Source organism: Papilio machaon, chromosome W (genome assembly GCF_912999745.1).
Source record: "Papilio machaon chromosome W, ilPapMach1.1, whole genome shotgun sequence".
Lineage (NCBI taxonomy): Eukaryota > Metazoa > Arthropoda > Insecta > Lepidoptera > Papilionidae > Papilio > Papilio machaon.
In genome coordinates this window covers 9,952,617-9,972,486 of record NC_060015.1, presented here as the reverse complement: position 1 = coordinate 9,972,486, position 19,870 = coordinate 9,952,617, and the positions used below count along the sequence as shown (strand labels likewise).

The 19,870-nt window shown below is 31.0% G+C and overlaps 1 long non-coding RNA gene and 1 pseudogene across 1 annotated transcript; both read right to left on the bottom strand.

Annotated features, from left to right (window-relative positions):
* Window positions 1-10,457: 10,457 nt before the first annotated feature.
* On the bottom strand, window positions 10,458-14,976 carry LOC123723277. Its single transcript, XR_006756704.1, has 3 exons — window positions 14,645-14,976; window positions 14,109-14,231; window positions 10,458-10,499 (listed from the first exon to the last, which is right to left on the bottom strand). It is a non-coding gene; the product is annotated as an uncharacterized LOC123723277 (long non-coding RNA).
* A 2,098-nt stretch (window positions 14,977-17,074) lies between these two features.
* On the bottom strand, window positions 17,075-18,835 carry LOC123723138 (annotated as a pseudogene).
* Window positions 18,836-19,870: the final 1,035 nt, after the last annotated feature.

Genomic DNA, 19,870 nt, shown 5'->3' with positions numbered 1-19,870 from the left:
GGGATTACATATTGAAAAACATTTTGTTTATATATTTTTATTTAATAACATGTTAAACTATGTCGCTAACACTTTTAGAATCTGGGTCTAACATTTCGTCATCACTGTCGTCTACGTCTACATCTTCTGGAAGCTGATCATCACAATCTTCAACTGTGTCTTCACGCTCAACACTTTGTTGTGTTTGAATTACTTCACCATGAATATTTTTTTTTTTTAAATTACCCAACCAGAATGCTTCTGAACATTTATTAGCCACTAGTACAGCTTTTACTTTGTAAATTAAAGTTTCGAGCAACTGCCTTATATATGGAACTTTGCTCATTAATACTGTATCTTTTTTCAACCTTGAGTGACAGCACAAAGATTGTAAAAACCTTGTTGATTGCTGGAGGAGTTTTAATATTTCCAATATTTCTTGGGTGTTACTTTTAAATTCCACTTCTATTATGGGGAGACCTTGAGATATAAACATTTTGATAATAGGTATAGATTTTTTTAAAAATGCAGATAAATTATTTCTATTTTCAAGACTTTTAGAAATATCAGACATACATTTCAGTATGGTAGTTACGTCTTTCCAAAGGTTTAGGTGTTCAGAATTACTCAAGCCCTGGTTTAAATGAGTCTTTGTTACTTCACATAGTGCACTGCCTAAATTTCTGTACAGAACGGGAAAATTTCCTTTATTAATGGATTTAAATTTGCTGAGTGTGTCATTTTTACTTTTAAGATGTTGAATATCAGCTGAAAGTTCTATTGTTATTGCTTTAAGAGTCACAATTTCGTTATTAATTAGGTATGTGCTAGCTAACCTATCTACACTCTGGTTGAACAAAAGTCCTTTTTCTACTGACCCATCAGGTGTTTTCCAATGTATAGATAAAAAGTTCGAGGCAACATTTCTTAAGATTTTAGATAATTGTACATCATTATAATGCTCCTGTAAAACTATTAGAAACTCCAATAATGCCGCAGCTATTGATATTTGTACGCAATACTTCTCATGTTTTTGTAAATATTCGGCAATTTTTAAAACACAATCTTTTAGTGACACAGTATCTTTACATTCTGCACTGGCTACTGTTCTTAAAGAAGTCTCGAGTAAAGTGTTGTGTTGATTTTTAAATCCAATCCATTTGAAATAAATAGTTAGAATGTTATAAATAATCTCTAAACAACTAAGGTGCTCAATAGTTTTCATACAATAATCAATTTCATTCATTTGGGGAACATTTTTATTTAAGTAATCTGTAATGGCACTAATATGGTTCATTAATTTTGGTAAAGTTTTATTCATTGAGTTTGCACACTCTTCTGCCTTTTTGGCATCATATACTTCACTTGTTTCTTGTTTTGACAGAAAAGTGTGTCTTTTAATTTTTGATACCAATGTTTCTTCTAAGTACTGTTTAATAGATTTCAATAGGAATTGTAAAATTTTTACCATTTCTCTGTCCTCTTGAAGATCAATATTTAGTAAATTAATTAGATTCAAGTTCATTTTCCTGACAGGTAAACTTTGCATAAGTTGAAGTTGATTTTTTACTGAAGCATGTTTATCCCGAGTAAATTGTGATCTTAATGTCTCAGGCAATGCTGTGTCATTCAACTTTTGTTTTTTATTCTCTAAAGTTGTAGGTGTTTTTCCGGTGCAACTAACATTAGCACACAAAATATGTTTTGGTGGCTTATAAGATATCTTGGATAATGTTAAAATCTTAACAATCAAATCTTCTAAATCTTCAATATTGGCTATTCTCTTAAACATATGTTCTCTAAGAATTGAATCAGTTTGTGTTGCAAAGGCATTGAGTAGTTCCCTAAACCAATTTACACAGTAAAGTAAGCAGTCTATAATGGAGGATATTGTATTAGTTTCCATTTCTCTAACTTCATCAATATTAACCTTTGGCATAACAATCGGACACCCTAACAATGCATCTATACTAGAAAGCTTTCCTTCATCTTGTGTATAACGCAATGTTTGAACAAGTTTGAACAGTGGAGATAAAATGGCAGCACTAACATCTCCTTTATTGTTAAGTGCCAACCCAGCAATATTAATAGCTATTAATTGGTCAACATCACTTTCATCTAACAAACCATATTGCATTGATAACTTTATTTCACCTATTCTTTCTAATTTTATAGAATCAACAATAAAGTTTTTTTCTAAATCATTAGTAACAGCATCAGTCAACCATGCCAAAAAGTTTTTGTTAATTTGATCTACAGAATTGATGATACAACACAATTCATCATAGTACAAAGCTATCATTTCAGGAAAATGTTGGGTACTGCGACTTATTAGTTCAATAATTTGTGCTGCTTCTCGAAGATCAACTTCTGATAAATGAGAGAAGGATGAATAACTAATGTTACCTGGTACTTCTAATGTATCATTCTCATTGCTACTACTTGTCATTAAATATTTCACTGCATGGATACCAGCAAGGATTCCTTGTGTTTTTATTAATGGTTTGGAGCTGCTTAGTTTTTTTCTTATAATCATGTGAATATCATCTCGAATAAGAGAGTTTTCACATTTGTATGCAAGGGCACAAATTAAATTCATCACTGATCTTATTTCTCCTAATGTCATATCATCCATTCTGTCCAGCAATGTTAGCATTTGAAGGCACTGAGGCTTTAACAGTGATATATCTTTGGATGCAACATTGTTCAATATTTCAAGTACATTCACAAGAACTGGTTTACAGTACAAACCTAATTGAAGAAGTTCAGCAACAACAGTTTGGCAATATTCATCCAAATTAGATAACATCAACATGTATATGCGGGAAGCAAATGACTGTAGTATAGGATCTGCTTTAGATTTTTGAAGAATACTACTTGTCAAGGCAATCAAGTCTTTCAAATGACTTTTTAAAATTGGTTTGTATTTCTCAAATACATCATCTAATAAATTCTCCTTCAAAACATTTAACTTTATTTGTTTCTTTAATAGATTTTCCAATTGCTTTTGCCTTTCTTCAGATGTTGAATATAAAATAAGCACAATAATAAAATCAAATGGTTTGTGGTCTGTATTCATTTTACAATTTGCGATGACCTTTGACCATGCATTAGAGATCAGTTTACAAGAAACCATTGAATTTCTAATAGCATTTGCTGTAAGTACTTGACTTGATGCAATCTCTTGGGGAGATGCTAAAGTTGTTGGCCAACTTATAGCATTTCTTAATCCTTGTACAGCTTTTAAGTAGCCATTTTCATTCATTCTACCACTCATAAGAAGAACTTTTACAAAACATGGAAAGTAAGTACATTTAGACAAACCCAGCAGAATATCCAAAGTTTTCTCTTGAATTAGTTCATACTGCTCATCTGAGAGACAAAGATTTGAAACACAATCCAGAACAGCGGGGATCAGATCATGATCCTGACTTAATATTCTACATAACTCAATTGCTACATTGTTATGTTCTTGGTCACCTAAAATATCAGGAATGGCTGTTATGATCTCAAGGCGCACCATTTTTTCTGTAGAAATTTCTAGTAAGTCAATAAGATGTGAAGCCATTACTTCACTATTAACTAGGCAATCTAAAGATGAGACACATTTTAAAATCATTTGTATCCAAGGCAAGCAATTTGATTCAATTACCAAATCAACAGCCCTTGTAAATACATAATCAATTATTTTCCGCTGCAGAATTGGCACGCCAAGTAATATTTTTAGTACACTGTCACGAATCAAATGTTCACTTAAACCATTTTCTACAATTTTTACAACATTCGGAAATAAGTAATGTTTAAAAGTATCAAGTTTTTCACATTTTTTAGTCAAATCTCCAATAAATTCTGAAGCATTTCTGGGGTAGTCAATATGCTTTTGAAGATTCTTTTTAATGTTGCGTTTTATAAAAATTGTTTCATGTTTTGCTATAATTTTTTCGGGTGGATCTTTTAAGGTAAGCCCACTTTCCTCTAAGATTTTCTGAAAGTAAGTTATTTCAAGATTTCTTGTTCTCTTTTGGCTACTTTCAGACCTATCACTCTGAGAAGTTCGTCTTTTCGAGCTCATTTTACAAAATTGACTAAGTGGTAGATGCAACTAAGTAATGATATATCACAAAAAAAATCTTTGTCATAAATAACTGTAACACTGTAAGCTTAAAGTAGATTTTTTTAACCTTTACTTTTTGGATTTATTTGTTCAAAAGTATCACTTTTCAGTTTGTATTTTCAATTTTTAAATTTTGACACTCAATTTGACATTTGATTTTTTTTTTGACATTTGACTTCACTTGTTGATTCACAGATTCCTTTAAAAAAATGTGTAATAACAGATTAATATAACCTCCGTGAAGTTGGCCCCCTCACTTTAATTTTTTTAACTTTTTTTTTACGCAAATCGTTTGAGAATCGTTTGAGAGGGTTTGAGAGAAAATAAATATCGTTTGAGAGTTCCTACTTTCTCCGTAAAAACAATTTCAAATTCTAGTGTGAAGTTGGCCCCCTCACTTTACTTTTTTTTATTTTTTTCAATGCGAATCGTTAGAGAGTCGTTTGAGATACATTAAGAGAAAAGAAATATCGTTTGAGAGTTTTTACTTTTTCTGTAATAAATATTTTAATTCTGGGCATCGAAAGTTACAAATCGATTTTCCTTTTTTTCCGAATTAAATATGGCAATCATGCACTTGGACGTATCAAATTTATTGTGTAGGTAGATAATGGTAAGAGAGTGAGTGAGAGAAAAGAGAAATCGTTTGAGAGTTAATACTTTTTCTGAAAAATATATTTCAATGTCGGAATCGAAAGTTACTAATCGATTTGCCTTTTTTTCCGAAATAATTATGGCAATCATGCACTTAGACGTTTCAAATTTATTGTGTAGGTAGGGAATGATTAGAGAGTGATTGAGAGAAAAGAGAAATCGTTTGAGAGTTAATAATTTTCCTGAAATAAATATTTCAATTTCTGAATCGAAAGTAACAAATCGATTTTCCTTTTTTCCGAATTAAATATGGCAATCATGCACTTAGACGATTCAAATTTATGGTGTAGGTAGAGAATGGTAATAGAGTGATTGAGAGAAAACAGAAATCGTTTGAGAGTTAATACTTTTTTTGAAATAAATATTTCAATGTCGGAATCGAAAGTTACAAATCGATTTTCCTTTTATTTCGAATTAAATATGGCAATCATGCACTAAGACGTTTCAAATTTATTGTGTAGGTAGAGAATGCTTAGAGAGTGATTGAGAGAAAAGAGAAATCGTTTGTGAGTAGATACTTTTCCTGAAATAAATATTTCAATTTCGGAATCGTAAGTAACAAATCGATTTTCAAAAACTTACAAATCTCAAAAATTGAAATATTTATTTCAGAAAAAGTATTAACTCTCAAACGATTTCTCTTTTCTTTAAATCAATCTATAGCCATTCTCTACCTACACAATAAATTTGAATCGTTTATCCTCATGATTCCCATATTTAATTCGAAAAAAAGGAAAATCGATTTGTAGCTTTCGATTACGACAGTGAAATATTTTTTTCAGAAAAAGTACTAACTCTCAAACGATTTCTGTTTTTTTAATTACTCTATAAGCATTCTCTACCTACAAAATAAAATTGAATCGTCTAAGTGCATGATTGCCATATTTAATTCGGAAAAAAGGAAAATCGATTTGTTACTTTCGATTCAGAAATTGAAATATTTATTTCAGGAAAAGTATTAACTCTCAAACGATTTCTCTTTTCTCTCAATAACTCTCTAATCATTCTCTACCTACACAATAAATTTGAAACGTCTAAGTGCATGATTGCCATAATTATTTCGGAAAAAAAAGGAAAATCGATTTGTTACTTTCGATTCAGAAATTGAAATATTTATTTCAGGAAAAGTATTAACTCTCAAACGATTTCTCTTTTCTCTCAATCACTCTCTAAGCATTCTCTACCTACACAATAAATATGAAATGTCTAAGTGCATGATTGCCATATTTAATTCGGAAAAAAGGAAAATCGATTTGTTACTTTCGATTCCGACATTGAAATATATTTTTCAGAAAAAGTATTAACTCTCAAACGATTTCTCTTTTCTCTCAATCACTCTCTTACCATTCTCTACCTACACAATAAATTTGAAACGTCCAAGTGCATGATTGCCATATTTAGTTCGGAAAAAAAGCAAAATCGATTTGTAACTTTCGATGCCCAGAATTAAAATATTTATTACAGAAAGAGTAAAAACTCTCAAACGATATTTCTTTTCTCTTAATGTCTCTCAAACGACTCTCTAACGATTCACTCGAACTTCACACTAGAATTTGAAATTGTTTTTACGGAGAAAGTAGGAACTCTCAAACGATATTTCTTTTCTCTCAAACCCTCTCAAACGATTTGCGTAAAAAAATTAAAGTGAGGGGCCAACTTCACGGAGGTTTATACTACTAGCGCCATAATGGTCGCCCATATGAAAAAATAAAATGCGGGAATTTTGAATATACGTTTAGTATTTTAATTTATTTATAGTTAAAAATTTATATTGGAAATTATGATTATTTTGATAATTTGGTAAATGTAAGATTTTTTTAAAGAAAGAATAATTTTAAAATGAAATAATCATTATTTCCAATATATTGTGTTAGTAAAAGTTATTAACTTAAATTAGTTAAAGGAATAATGAAATGAAACAGAGTAATTTAACATCATTTATTTAATTAAATTTAGTTCCAGATTTTTTTTAATTAAGAATCGCTTTAAAGATATAAAAATTATTGATTTTATTATGAAATCACAATTTTCATTATAATGTCTGTCACAATTAAGTAAAAAGCTGAAATCCACCATGCGCATGTAAGGATGAATTTTAAATTTTTAACTATATAATTTTTGTATCCATTTGATTCAAGTTCATTATTAATTATTGAAGCACTTATCTCCACACATTGAATAATTTTTTTACTGGCGTAATTTAAGCTTTCAGCATAATCTTTAAATTGTGTAAAAATGTGTATGGATTTATGGTCTGATGATAAAAACAATTTATATTTCGTTTTTTGACCATAAATCCACAAACAACTGCTTCACCAATAATATCTTCAAATTGATCTTGTTGTGGATCAAATTGTCATTCTATGTCATCTGACGTCTGTTCTATTTGGTTATCGCCGGCTATCAAAAATGCCTCTAGATTATTTGCAAGTACAAACGAATCGTCTTCACAATTACGACGATGGCCGCTGTGCTTGAGGTTTGTAATCACAGCAGTTTTGATTCCGGCGACAAATTTGATCCACAACTAAATCTGATACAGCCGAAGCAGTTCTCTAGAGCGTCTTGATTTCTTTTAAATAATGCCATAATTTTTCAATGGCATTAATTGTGCGTATCCATCCATCTTGTGACGGTGGATTCGTTCGCGATCCTACAAATGACAGGCTATCGATGAAAATTTTAATTTCTTTAAAATAATTTAAATGTTGACTATTATTGCTCATATTTGTCGATAACTTTTTTCCTCGCCTCAAATCCTTTGAGTCTGCATTTAGAGAATCAAACAGCATATCCATTTTATTTAATAAATTTGCTGTAGCAACACACTCAGCAGGAAGTTCATCTGAAAAATATTAAAAAACTTAATTAGTTATATGCAATTATAGACCAATACTATTACTACCAGTGACCGCTGCCTCGCTTGTGTGAATATAGTTTGTATAAATTTATTTCTCTATTTCATAAAACACATTTATAACAAATATAGAACACAGATAGAAACGTCTTTGGCAGATTTTTCTTTAATATGGAACAAGGAATGGAACATAACATTTTTCCAAGATTAAAAGTATCTCTATCTGTATAGCAAATTTTTATAGTCTGTTTAGCTTTCTTGGTGTAATTGAGTAGCAAACACTCAGATATATAAACTTAACATTTATATTATTATTATTATTATTATAGGATTCTGGCAATCTGTAGGCTGATCATTTATTTTTCTGTATAAATCCTTAATATCATTTTACATAACATCCCATTGGGCATAGACTTCTTATCCTATTAAGTATGTAGCCTAATCCATCAATCTTATATATATATATATGTATATCTATATATATAAAAGAAAGTTGTGTTAGTTACACCATTTATAACTCAAGAACGGCTGAATCGATTTGACTGAAAATTGGTGGGCAGGTAGCTTAGAACCAGGAAAAAGACATAGGATAATTTTTACCCCGTTTTCTATTTTATATTCCGCGCGGACGGAGTCGCGGGTAAGTGCTAGTATATATAAGATATATACCAGCATTATCTATATATATAAAAGAAAGTTGTGTTAGTTACACCATTTATAACTCAAGAACGGCTGAATCGATTTGACTGAAAATTGGTGGGCAGGTAGCTTAGAACCAGGAAAAGGACATAGGATAATTTTTACCCCGTTTTCTATTTTATATTCCGCGCGGACGGAGTCGCGGGTAAGTGCTAGTATATATAAGATATATACCAGCATTATTTATTATAAATATGCAGAATTTACGACCTATTCACCACAAAACACAACATGTAATTTAAACACACATTAAGAAAGGTTCAGCAAAATGTGTTTTCACGTGATATATTTTGGTTAAGGCCTACATACAGTTTTATCTGTTTGGTCATGTGCAAGTAAGTAAATCTATCTCTGTCTGTCTGTTTTTTAGACTATTAGGTTAATGTATATGGTTATTGCTTACTTGATGCTACTTTAGCCAATATACCAGCTGCTACTGAATGGCTAAATATTTGAGCAGCATATTTGATGTGGATGTCAGTCAAAGCAGGAGCATAAACAAAGTTAGGATTATTTTTATCTAATTCATAAAAAGTTTCAATATGGCTCCATTTAGCTGTACCTGAAAGTTAAATTGTTAAATCTATAATATTTCTCAGTCATGATAAGCATAGTAAATAATTTTTAGAAAAAAAAAAATACCGACTTCAAAACTAAAAAGCGAAACATTAATATTTTCCACAAAAGAAGTCGGTGCCTTATGTGCCTATGGTTTACTCGGCACCGAATTCTGTTGTAAAAAATATTTATTTTTTGCTTTTAAGTTTTAAAGTGGCTATTGTTTTTATAAAAATTAATTAATTTTTAAACATTTTAGTGATCGTGAATACCAATGAAATGTTACAGGAAAGCAAAACACGCAATTTCGTTTACTCGCGGGTGAAATGAAAGGAATATCATGACAGGCTGAAACAACATCCTAATGAACTGGCGGCACAACTTATAAATAAAAATTATCAAAACCCGTTGAAGAGAAAAGATATTCTGCCGTATACCAATTACTTACTTAGTGGAGGTCACACTCGTAAAGTAATGAATTCACACTTTCAACACATCTGATAAAAGTAGTAACTGATGGCAGATCAACACAAAAAAAAAAAAAAAAAAAAAACGGGTGAAATACAAAATGAAAATGATAAACAATATACATACCATATACTTGTTGGCCACTTGATTGTACATCTGTTTTACATTTAATGTTGTGTTTCATGAAAAGATTTCTTAAGCATTTTATAAGGTGAGGTGGATCGAGGATTGTACAGATTTCATGATCAGCCATTTTAATGCACGGGTTCTCCTTTGTTGAGCCAAGAATTTCCAGAGCTCTGATATTTACCCGTGATAAGTCACATACTGCGGTTACAACTTTCAGGCCTATTTTAAAACATTCTTCAAGAACCTAAAATAATATTTGAAGTTTAATACACGATTAAAGAATAATTGTAAGTGAAGGAATTAAAGGTAGTAAATTTAATTTAATGATATATCAATATTATATTCATATACATTATTGAATAAATAGGTAGCTGTTGTATAGTTCCCTGACAAGTAATAGGCAATTGGTGGCTTCCATCGTTTTCTAATGCCTGAAAGCATGAAAACGAGAGCTTTGCCGGCCACATCGCCTGATCTTCCCTGATTACCATGGTCTTGATAACCTTCCACTATATCCAACTTTTTATTATATGCTAAATGCTTTTTTATGCTCATCTCGTCAAATATTAAACTACATATATTTTCTTCATCTGTGTTTGTCTCAACCATGTTAGCTAATCCATCAAACATTTGCCTGTTTATGCCAGGTTTTAAGGGAACTCTATTTAAAAGTTTCTTTAATGTACTTTGACATGGTAAAGAAAACAATCGCCGTTTTTTGTATAATCTTAAAGCAAGAATTTGTTGCTTTAAATTATATCGTCTCCCTTTAGGCTTTCGGGGACAATTTTGAATTTGGCTTTGCAGCAGAAGTACGAAACTATCGCTGAGGTTACTATCAAATAGCTTTCTCACATGTTCATCGTTCACCAATTTATTTATAGGATTGATTTTCTTCTTTTGCTTTAATTTTTGTTTCAAAACTGCTATTTTTTGCAAGCTTCTTCTGCAAGTATAATAAAGTTTTTGTTCCCTTGGTGAAAGTTCTTTAACTTTCCCAACACCCAAAGGTTTCAAAATGCTGGGTCTGCGATTCTGTAACTTAAAAATTACTTAAATCATCAACTATAACCAGAGCTGGGCATTAACTCGTTAATCCGTTAATCGTTAATTAACGAAGTTAACATTTTGCTTAACGGATTAACTTTTAAGTTAACTTCAAAAAGTGTTAACGCTTTTGTTAACTTCCGTTAAACTCAACTTCCGTTAAAAAAAGTCCGTTAATCGTTAAATTAGAAACTTGGAGACGTGCTGTCATTTTGTTTAAATTACGTGCCACACCACGCTGGTAAGTTCAACTATGTTGAGCGACTGTCGGCGACTCGAATGGTGAACGAACGAGTTGATAATTGATATATGTGAAGTTAGCGTGCAAGTGTGATGCATCAGAACGTCCGGGAAAGTCTTGACCAACAGGACAAAATATAAAGAAGGCTCGAAATAGTATATTTCATTACGAGTATATAAAAGCAAGAGTATGTAATAGCCCACATTCCGAACGTTCTTCGTCCCTGCAATACCCTCCAATCCCTTTTTGAGCAACTATATTAAAACATTTTTTTACTCGTGCTTTTTCTTTAGCTTTTCCAAACTCGTGCGTTCTCTTTCCCAACTGTCAAAATAACGTCTATTAAAAATAAAAAAACAAAAAAACTATCTCAAACAAAATGCGCTCAAAAGTAACTTAAAAAAAACAATTTCAAACAAAATGCACTCAAAAGTAACGTAAAAAAATAATTTCAAACAAAATGCACTCAAAAGTAACGTAAAAAATCAATTTCAAACAAAATTCACTCAAAAGTAACATAAAAAAACAATTTCAAACAAAATGCATTCAAAAGTACCATAAAAAACAATCTCAAACAAAATACACTAAAAAGAAACAAAATAATGTCATGAAAACTTCTTTCTTTCTTTCCTCTCTTTCAAAAACCCTCTAAACTCTAAAGAAAGTTCTCTTCTTTCTTGTAACATGTCTATATTGTATAATTATTGTTATTTCGCAGTCGGTGTCGGCCGAAGTAAATAGGTGACATTTTATATTTAAGATGTATTAGACATACTTACGTTTATGTCCCTACTTAGGCCGAAACCGACTCCAAAATAACAATAATTATACAATATAGACATGTTACAAGAAAGAAGAGAACTTTCTTTAGAGTTTAGAGGGTTTTTGAAAGAGAGGAAAGAAAGAAAGAAGTTTTCATGACATTATTTTGTTTCTTTTTAGTGTATTTTGTTTGAGATTGTTTTTTATGGTACTTTTGAATGCATTTTGTTTGAAATTGTTTTTTTATGTTACTTTTGAGTGAATTTTGTTTGAAATTGATTTTTTACGTTACTTTTGAGTGCATTTTGTTTGAAATTATTTTTTTACGTTACTTTTGAGTGCATTTTGTTTGAAATTGTTTTTTTTAAGTTACTTTTGAGCGCATTTTGTTTGAGATAGTTTTTTTGTTTTGAAGTCGGCTATTTTTTTTTCTTAAAATGTTTGTTTTATTTCTCAATTTTTAGTGAATTTGAAGTTTAATTACAAATTTCCTTAATACGTATAAGGACATAAATAAGACAAATAAAGAAAAGGACTTTCCTATTTAATATGTGTGTACTTCAATTCAAAAACTAATTTAGAATACACCAGATAACCACTTATCCTTTAAACAATGAAATAATTATCAAAATCGGTATACAAATTGAAAATTAACGAACTAATACATCGTAGCGTGCCTTTAATTTTGTCCAGCCGCGCGCCGCAGTAGCATTTTTCGAATGCGCGTAGTTTTTAATAATTTAATATCTTCGAAACTATTGATCAGAATTACATAGTTTAAAGGCTAATGTAATCTGCATTTAATACTCTAGCCATCAAACATATTTATTTGGATAAGGATTCATATCGAATATAATATAATAGCGCCGTAAGCTTACGACGCTGTTTTTCGTGTGCAATTTAATCGAAGTTTGTTCACAATAACATGGTTTTTGTGAGACATCCATAGATGATAGATATATGCCACCTGAGACTTTTATTTAGCAAATTTAAGGATCTATAATTACTCGATACATCATTTTAATGTAGGTCATATAGTTTGACCTACGTAAGCCCAGAAAGCAAATTTGTGCTATTCATTGTAACGCGATGTAGCATTTTTCGTTTCCGCGTAATTTTATTCTTACGATATCTCCTAAACTATTAGACAGAATGATATAGTTTCAATTGCAAATATAATCTACATTAAATTCTCTTGATAATGAACATATTTATTTACATAAGGGTTAATACTGAACTTGAATAATAGCGTCGGAAATAGGGCATGAATTTAATTAATGTTTCTAAAGAAAAAAATGGTTATTGTGAGAAAACTATAAAAGATAGATATATGCTATCGCGGACTTTTATTTAGCACATTTAAAGAGCTACAATTCGCCATACATCATTTTTATGTAGGTCCTATAGTTTAGCCTACGTAAGCGCTGAAAGCAAAAATGTCCCTAATTTCCGCAACAAATTTTGAAGGTATATTCAAAATCTACTAGTCTTCTAGTTATTTAAAAAAAAAACAAAAAAATGGGACCCACCTGCAAGCACTTCCTTTCGATTAAAATAATTTTTATCAAAATCGGACCACCAGGGGCCGAGTTTCGCGGTAACACACATAAAAAAAAAAAAAAAAAAAAATACAGTCGAATTGATAACCTCCTTCTTTTTGAAGTCGGCTAAAAACCAACCACGAAGTTTTTACAAAAAATTCATTGATGTTTTAATGATTCATGCAAATATTGCTAAAAAGAAGCTCCTAATTTATTACAATATCAGATTTAATGATTTTATTCAATTAGGTTAGGTTTCATTTTATTTCATCTCATTAAATTTCATTTTCATTTCATATCAATAAAAATAATCTACTGAAGACTTGGCCGTTTGGGCATAGTTCCCTTTGCCTACCCAGAATGGGTGAAGAAAACAAAAAAAAAATCTCTGTTTGTATTCTTTTACGGTTGGCTTTATTGTGTTTTTATTATTCTATTAAATTGCTTAATTTTTTCGCAACCGTATTAAAAATAGTTGTTCAGTGCACTTGCGGAACTGTCATTAGAACTTGTTCCAACTGTCAACCCTCACCTTCGGCTGCGCCTCGGCTCGGGTAGACATTATTTGTCGGAACTCTTTGCAATGACAGGCTTTCCGCACTCGTAATGAAATATACTATAATGCATTCATACTTGTCTCTAATACTAATGTGTTATATAATATATAGTCAAATTACTATTTTAAACAAGTATCGCCACAATAAGTGTGAAATTAGTACGTATAATTTTGGTATGGTTAACTGTTAACGATTAACTTTAACTTGCGTTAAATCTTCGAGAATTTAACGCTTTAACGATTAACGAAGTTAATTTTTTAATTAACGAATTAACGATTAACGAAGTTAACTTTTCGATTAACTGTGCCCACCTGTGACTATAACTATACTAAAACAATTTATGACTAGACAGTCTTAGGGTTAGTATATTGTCAGTTTTATAAAAGATACAAGTTATAGGAAAATCAAAGTTGCAATTATTGAAATTAAATTTTTTGTACAAAGTTATTCTTGCAAAGTTTTAGATAACAGCAACAGAAGCAAACAGCAAATATTTACTTACTTGCTTTTTTGAACTTGCAATAGACTTTAGTATTGCAGTATGTTCCACAGAAGCTTCATCCATAGAAGCTTCAATCATGCCATGCAGCTCATTATTGTGAGGCAAATTTGATGGTGAAGTAACCTGGAAAACATATTTATTATAACTCCATTTACAAAAGTATTTAATTAACCCAGTAAAGGTATATTTCAATTTGTATACATTATATTAGTTTATTTAAAAACATTATTTTATGCCACACTGGTAATTCAGTAAACTTAAAGTTTAGGAATACAGGGATTCCTAGATTTTAGTTAAGACATACAAATCTTTAAAAAAATTATATTGAAGTTATAAGCATTTGTCAGTCGCTCAACTTTTAAAAATGAACAAAATATAGATTATTATAATTATTATATTAAATATTAAAACATTGTGGCAATCTGAATTTTAAGATGTTTAGTCAGTTATTGAAAAACTGTTTTTGTTCTAGCAAGTAATTAAATATAGTAAAATAATAACAACAATAATACTATTAAAAGAAGTGAAATACATACAAAGGCATTTTGGTCCATTTCCACTTGTTGTTTCTTCTGTATATGCTCATGTGAAGGTCCTGGTGTAGGTGAAACCTGAAATTTTGTTAATGTGTTAAAATATATAGTATAGTAAAGTTTTATAAGATGGCTTGATTTATATGACATAATGTATTTTTTTATGATTCTGACCTCTTCTCCTAATCACAGTACATTGAATAAGTGGAAGATCTGGCTATTTTTTTTTATTATCAATTATTTATTCTATGAAACAAATAAAACCTAATTACATATTATATCTTATGTCACTCCCACAACTGAAGAAATGTGCCGAAAAGTTAGACATAAACTTGAGAAACACAACTCTTCTTTGGCAGTCAGCTAGAAATATTTTTAAACATACTCAATCCTTCAAAACATTTAAGGTGAGCATTTAAATACAATAATTAAAAATACATAAATATTATTCACAATCATAACATACCTGACTAGAGGAACCTGTGCCCCAAGCACGAACATTTTGACGTACGGTAATGTAAATGTATCGAGTAGACGATACGAATACCGCACCAAATCAAAGTTCGCAGCACGAAGCACATTCGTAATGTATTCGAGAGCTCGACATAAAAACATTAGTGACGTCATTCTAATGTAATTAGTGTTGAGACACCGTGGCGTTCTGAAACCTTGTACAAAATAACTATAACCGTTATAATCAATCTACTCACGATATATTTATAATATTTAACATACATTTCAATTTAATATGTCAGATATATAAATTTCTGGTTAAAAAAATATTTTTTTTGTTGTTTTACTACGTAGATTATTAGTTAACGTTAAAACGCATTTTATTAAAATTAGGCATCGTGTTTATGAACGCCCCCGACGCTTGACACTTGAAACACTTCAAAACACTTGAGTTAATAACTAACCATTTTGTTTGAAATTGTTACTTTTACAAGAACTTTTTAAATAATTCTTTGTCTCATAATCATTACAAAATGAGAACGAGTCACGCACAATATGTTATGATGGTGGAATTTATGGAAAAGTAAGTGGCTTTTGTAGTATTTATACTTTTTTTAAATGAAGTGCGAATATACGAGTAATTAATTTCTCTAAACTAAAAAATTTAAAAACATGTATATTTTTTATTTGCTAGGAATGGTGATTTATCAAAGCCAAGTGGTGGTCCTCGTGGTCGACATTTTATACAGCAAAAATGGAAAGAATTGGCAGAAAAATTAAATAGTGATGGTAGCGGGGATCCTCGAACGGATGATAAGTGGCGGAAAGCAAGTATATTGCTAATATTTTCTAATATTAGGACGCCTTTTAGTTAATTAAGTATTTTTGTTTATATTTCTGCATGCCTACTATAAATCAACTGTGTGCTTATTTCTTTGTATATTTATTCATCAAGGTTTGGAGTGATTACAAAAATAATGTAAAAAGTAAATGGGCCAAAATTAATAGGGCTGCTCAAGCTACGGGTGGTGGGCCTGCACTTCAATTATCATTAACAGATTTAGAAAATCGAATAATGCAGATAATTGGAGTTCAGGCAGCTACAGGGATGGCAGTAAATGAAGCTGGATTTGGATTCAATACTTCTTCTACTACTTAACCCATTAATCATACTAACAATATAAATGTGAATTTTTGTGGTTTTGTATGTTTGTATTAATTTGAGTGTAATTTGAAATGTATATAGCTTATATTCAGGATTAACACATGTACACCTTTTTATGCTTTTTAAATTATTCCTATAATTCACAGGACACCCAGGTAGAAAGAGAAAAAAGTAGTCTTTTTTCAGAGGAAAAAAATGAAACAGAAAAGGAAAAAAATGTGATATCTTCGGATTTAAAGATCTGTAGCTCGACGGACAATGAGCAGTTACAATACACTCCAATTGATGTTACAAATGGTAAATTACATTCTCTAGATTTATGTATAAAAATATCTCATGTTTATAATTTCTTAACACATATATTTTACATAATTAATATTTCCAGAAGACTAGACTGGAATGTTCCTGGGACGAGTCAGCAACCCACCAAAAAAAAAATAAAAAATGGACAAGACTGCATTGTTAGTGAAAATGTTACGTGAGAATGAGGCGAAAGCAAGAGAATCTGAGAATGAACGAGTTAGTTTAGTGTTAGAGCTTGAGAGAGAAAGGATACGACAGCGTGATGTAGAGCTTCAGTTGCAAGGTCAATTGTTGGAGGTAATGAAAGAGATTTTAAAAGTGTTGAATAAATTTGTGGATGTCAGAAATAAATGATGATAGGAATGGATGTTCATAAATGTTTTGAAAGGTGATCTCTTTGATGAACTGAATACAAAAAGTATTTATTAGTATTACATAAATTTATAATTAATTAATTACATCTAATAATAGTTTAAAAATTTAGGATTAAGTTATACTATGTAACTGAAGACATAAAATTAAAAAATTAAACATTACGGAGTCTACTAATTTTATCTATAAGAATATTTCTAAAAGTTCTACCCCGAAGTAAATCATCTCCATCACATTCTTGTAGAGCTACCTCAGATGTATTTGTACTTTGCTCAACAACTTCAACTTCTGTATCTGGCACCGAAAAGTCAATTGCGAGGTTGTGTAAAACACAACATGCCATGATTATAGCAGCACACCTCTCAGGATTATAATGGAGGGTGCGATCCTTACTTAGGCAACGCCATCTATTCTTAAGTCACCCAAATGTATTTTCAATGACCACCCGTGCTTTTCCATGAACAGTTGTGTAAACTGCTTCGGGACTCCCTTCAACAGCATCGGTAACAGGTGGTAACATCAACCGAGGCCTTTGGGGATATCCAGAATCACCTGAAAAAATAGTATTTTACTAATATATATTTATGTACTTTAAACATTATATTCTTAATCACTTATAGTTAATACATATTTTATTTTTACCTAATAACCACACTTGTTCATTGTTTCTATGTAGCTCTTGCATGAATTTATTTCCTTCACTATTTTCCCAAATCCAAAAATGCATCATGTGTAGCTCCACCATACTTAGCATTCACATTAAGGATACGACAGTCGCTATCACAAATCTGAAAATAATATGTTTATATATAAAATTATAATTTAAATGTAAGTTTAGCCGATTAATTACCATTTGTACATTTAAAGAGTAAAAGTGTTTTCTACAGTAAAAATGATGTTTGATTTCACTGCTTGGAGAAAATATTGCTTACAATCAAATAAAGTAAAAATATTACCATCATATTGTAACTATCCTTTTAAAATATATGCAAACTCTCAGTTTATACAAAATTTTGCAGTAGACTAAGGACACAAAATTTGTATATCTTTCCAAAGGTTGAGTTTGTTATTTGTGCCAGGGATATTTTATATATGTGATCGTCTAATTTAGGACTTTGTTCTACGTTGTGTTTTATAGTAACTGATTCTTTTAGGTTATATTTGGAGTAATGACTATTCACTTCCATTCTCGAATCCGAGTTTAGTATCTCTTAATAATTAATTAAAATTAAAGGAAAATAAAAATTATCTTTAATATACTTGTAAAAGGCTTACAAGCTATATTTACAATTCCCATTACAAGTATTAGTAGCTCCCCTCATTTCTTAAAAAAAAAAATGTGGGGAGGCACACAGCTCCAAAAACATCTCCCGCTGTGTGCGGTGAGTGCCGACCCACTATTGCACTCCCCCCGAAGTAGGGACAATAGTTGGCCTTTGGATTCCAATAAATACTGGCGAACCAGCAAGTGAGTATCAACTCATTGTCAGTGCGTAAGCACAAATTCAATCGATATCGCATATCAATGCGTGTTGTACACCGACAGGTGTTAATAATATAAGGCAAGACTCTCAGGTCATAGTCAGCACAGGTCTCAGCCTGCAGAGCGCATTGTGAGTCTACTGCTCGCCTCAAGGGGTGGGGTCCAACGTTGAGCGAATGCTTTCGCAGCCTTGAGAACCTTGTTCCCTCCAGCTACCACCACGCATGAGACAAATGCATATGCTCCACCAACTATGATCAAGAAAGCTATTTGCCACAATTTTATATATCAGTATATTCAATTATTCAGTAGGTGAGATTTTTGTGTCTTATTGCAAAGCATAGACATCGATCAAATTTGCATCACTCAATGACAACTCGTCATTAATATTTCAAAATGTGGACAATTTACTGGCCATATTAATTCTGTTAAACATGGGAGGTCAGACAGTCTGCAATCTCGAAGCAAGAGATCCGACTTGGGCAAATCTAATTAAGATAAGCGTCATACTACAATATTAGGCGCTATCATTGAATTTGCACAAGGTCATCATAAGATCTCCAATGTACTTCATTCAAGACGCATACCAGATATCGCAGAAAACAACAATATCTTAGCAAATACCTCCATCAACTCAGACCAATATAATGTATTCATACTACTATGAAGTACTCAGTAATCCACTCCATGGAAAATAATCAATCCGGTGATAGTCGCATCAGAGATGTACCATCGGTAGGCAATAAACAACAAGTTCCGGTTTAGAGTGCTATCACCAACTCATGGAAAATCAATTCCAATATGTCTTAGACAACATCTCTCATAACCATCACAAGTCGTCATATCGTCTCGCAATAAGCATCAATGTACAGCACTAAAATTGTATACAATCTCAGCACTTATACACAACGCATTACTGCTGCAAGTATGTATTCACATATTTGCTAGATCGATATAATCCACTCCCAGACACCAAGCTTCATAGCCTCTTAGTCCATATATTTAGTCTAAGTCAACTTCGGAAAGTTTTGTAATTCAATGTATCATAGAAGCAAGCCTCTAAGACATTAAATTCCCTTATCTTAAAGCCGAAGCTCTAAAATATGGTTCTGAGTATATTCCAACACCGAAGCGCTAGCACATACTCCTCCCATACTGATATATATAGCGAATGATTAGATCACCACTATATTCAGTTGGTATCAGATATATATATATATAAATATGAAAAAAAAAATACGAGACCTTCAACTTATGTGAAATCATTATCATTCATGCAATTATGTATACGTCTCTATCAGAGCACTTTCTTTGAGACCTTTCACTCATATAATTATTTTAATATTGATGCATCTAGTGTTATAATAATAATAATTTATTATTATTATTATGTAAATATTTCTTTATTAACTCTGTATACCCCCTCTTAAAATATACAAAGTTATATCAATTT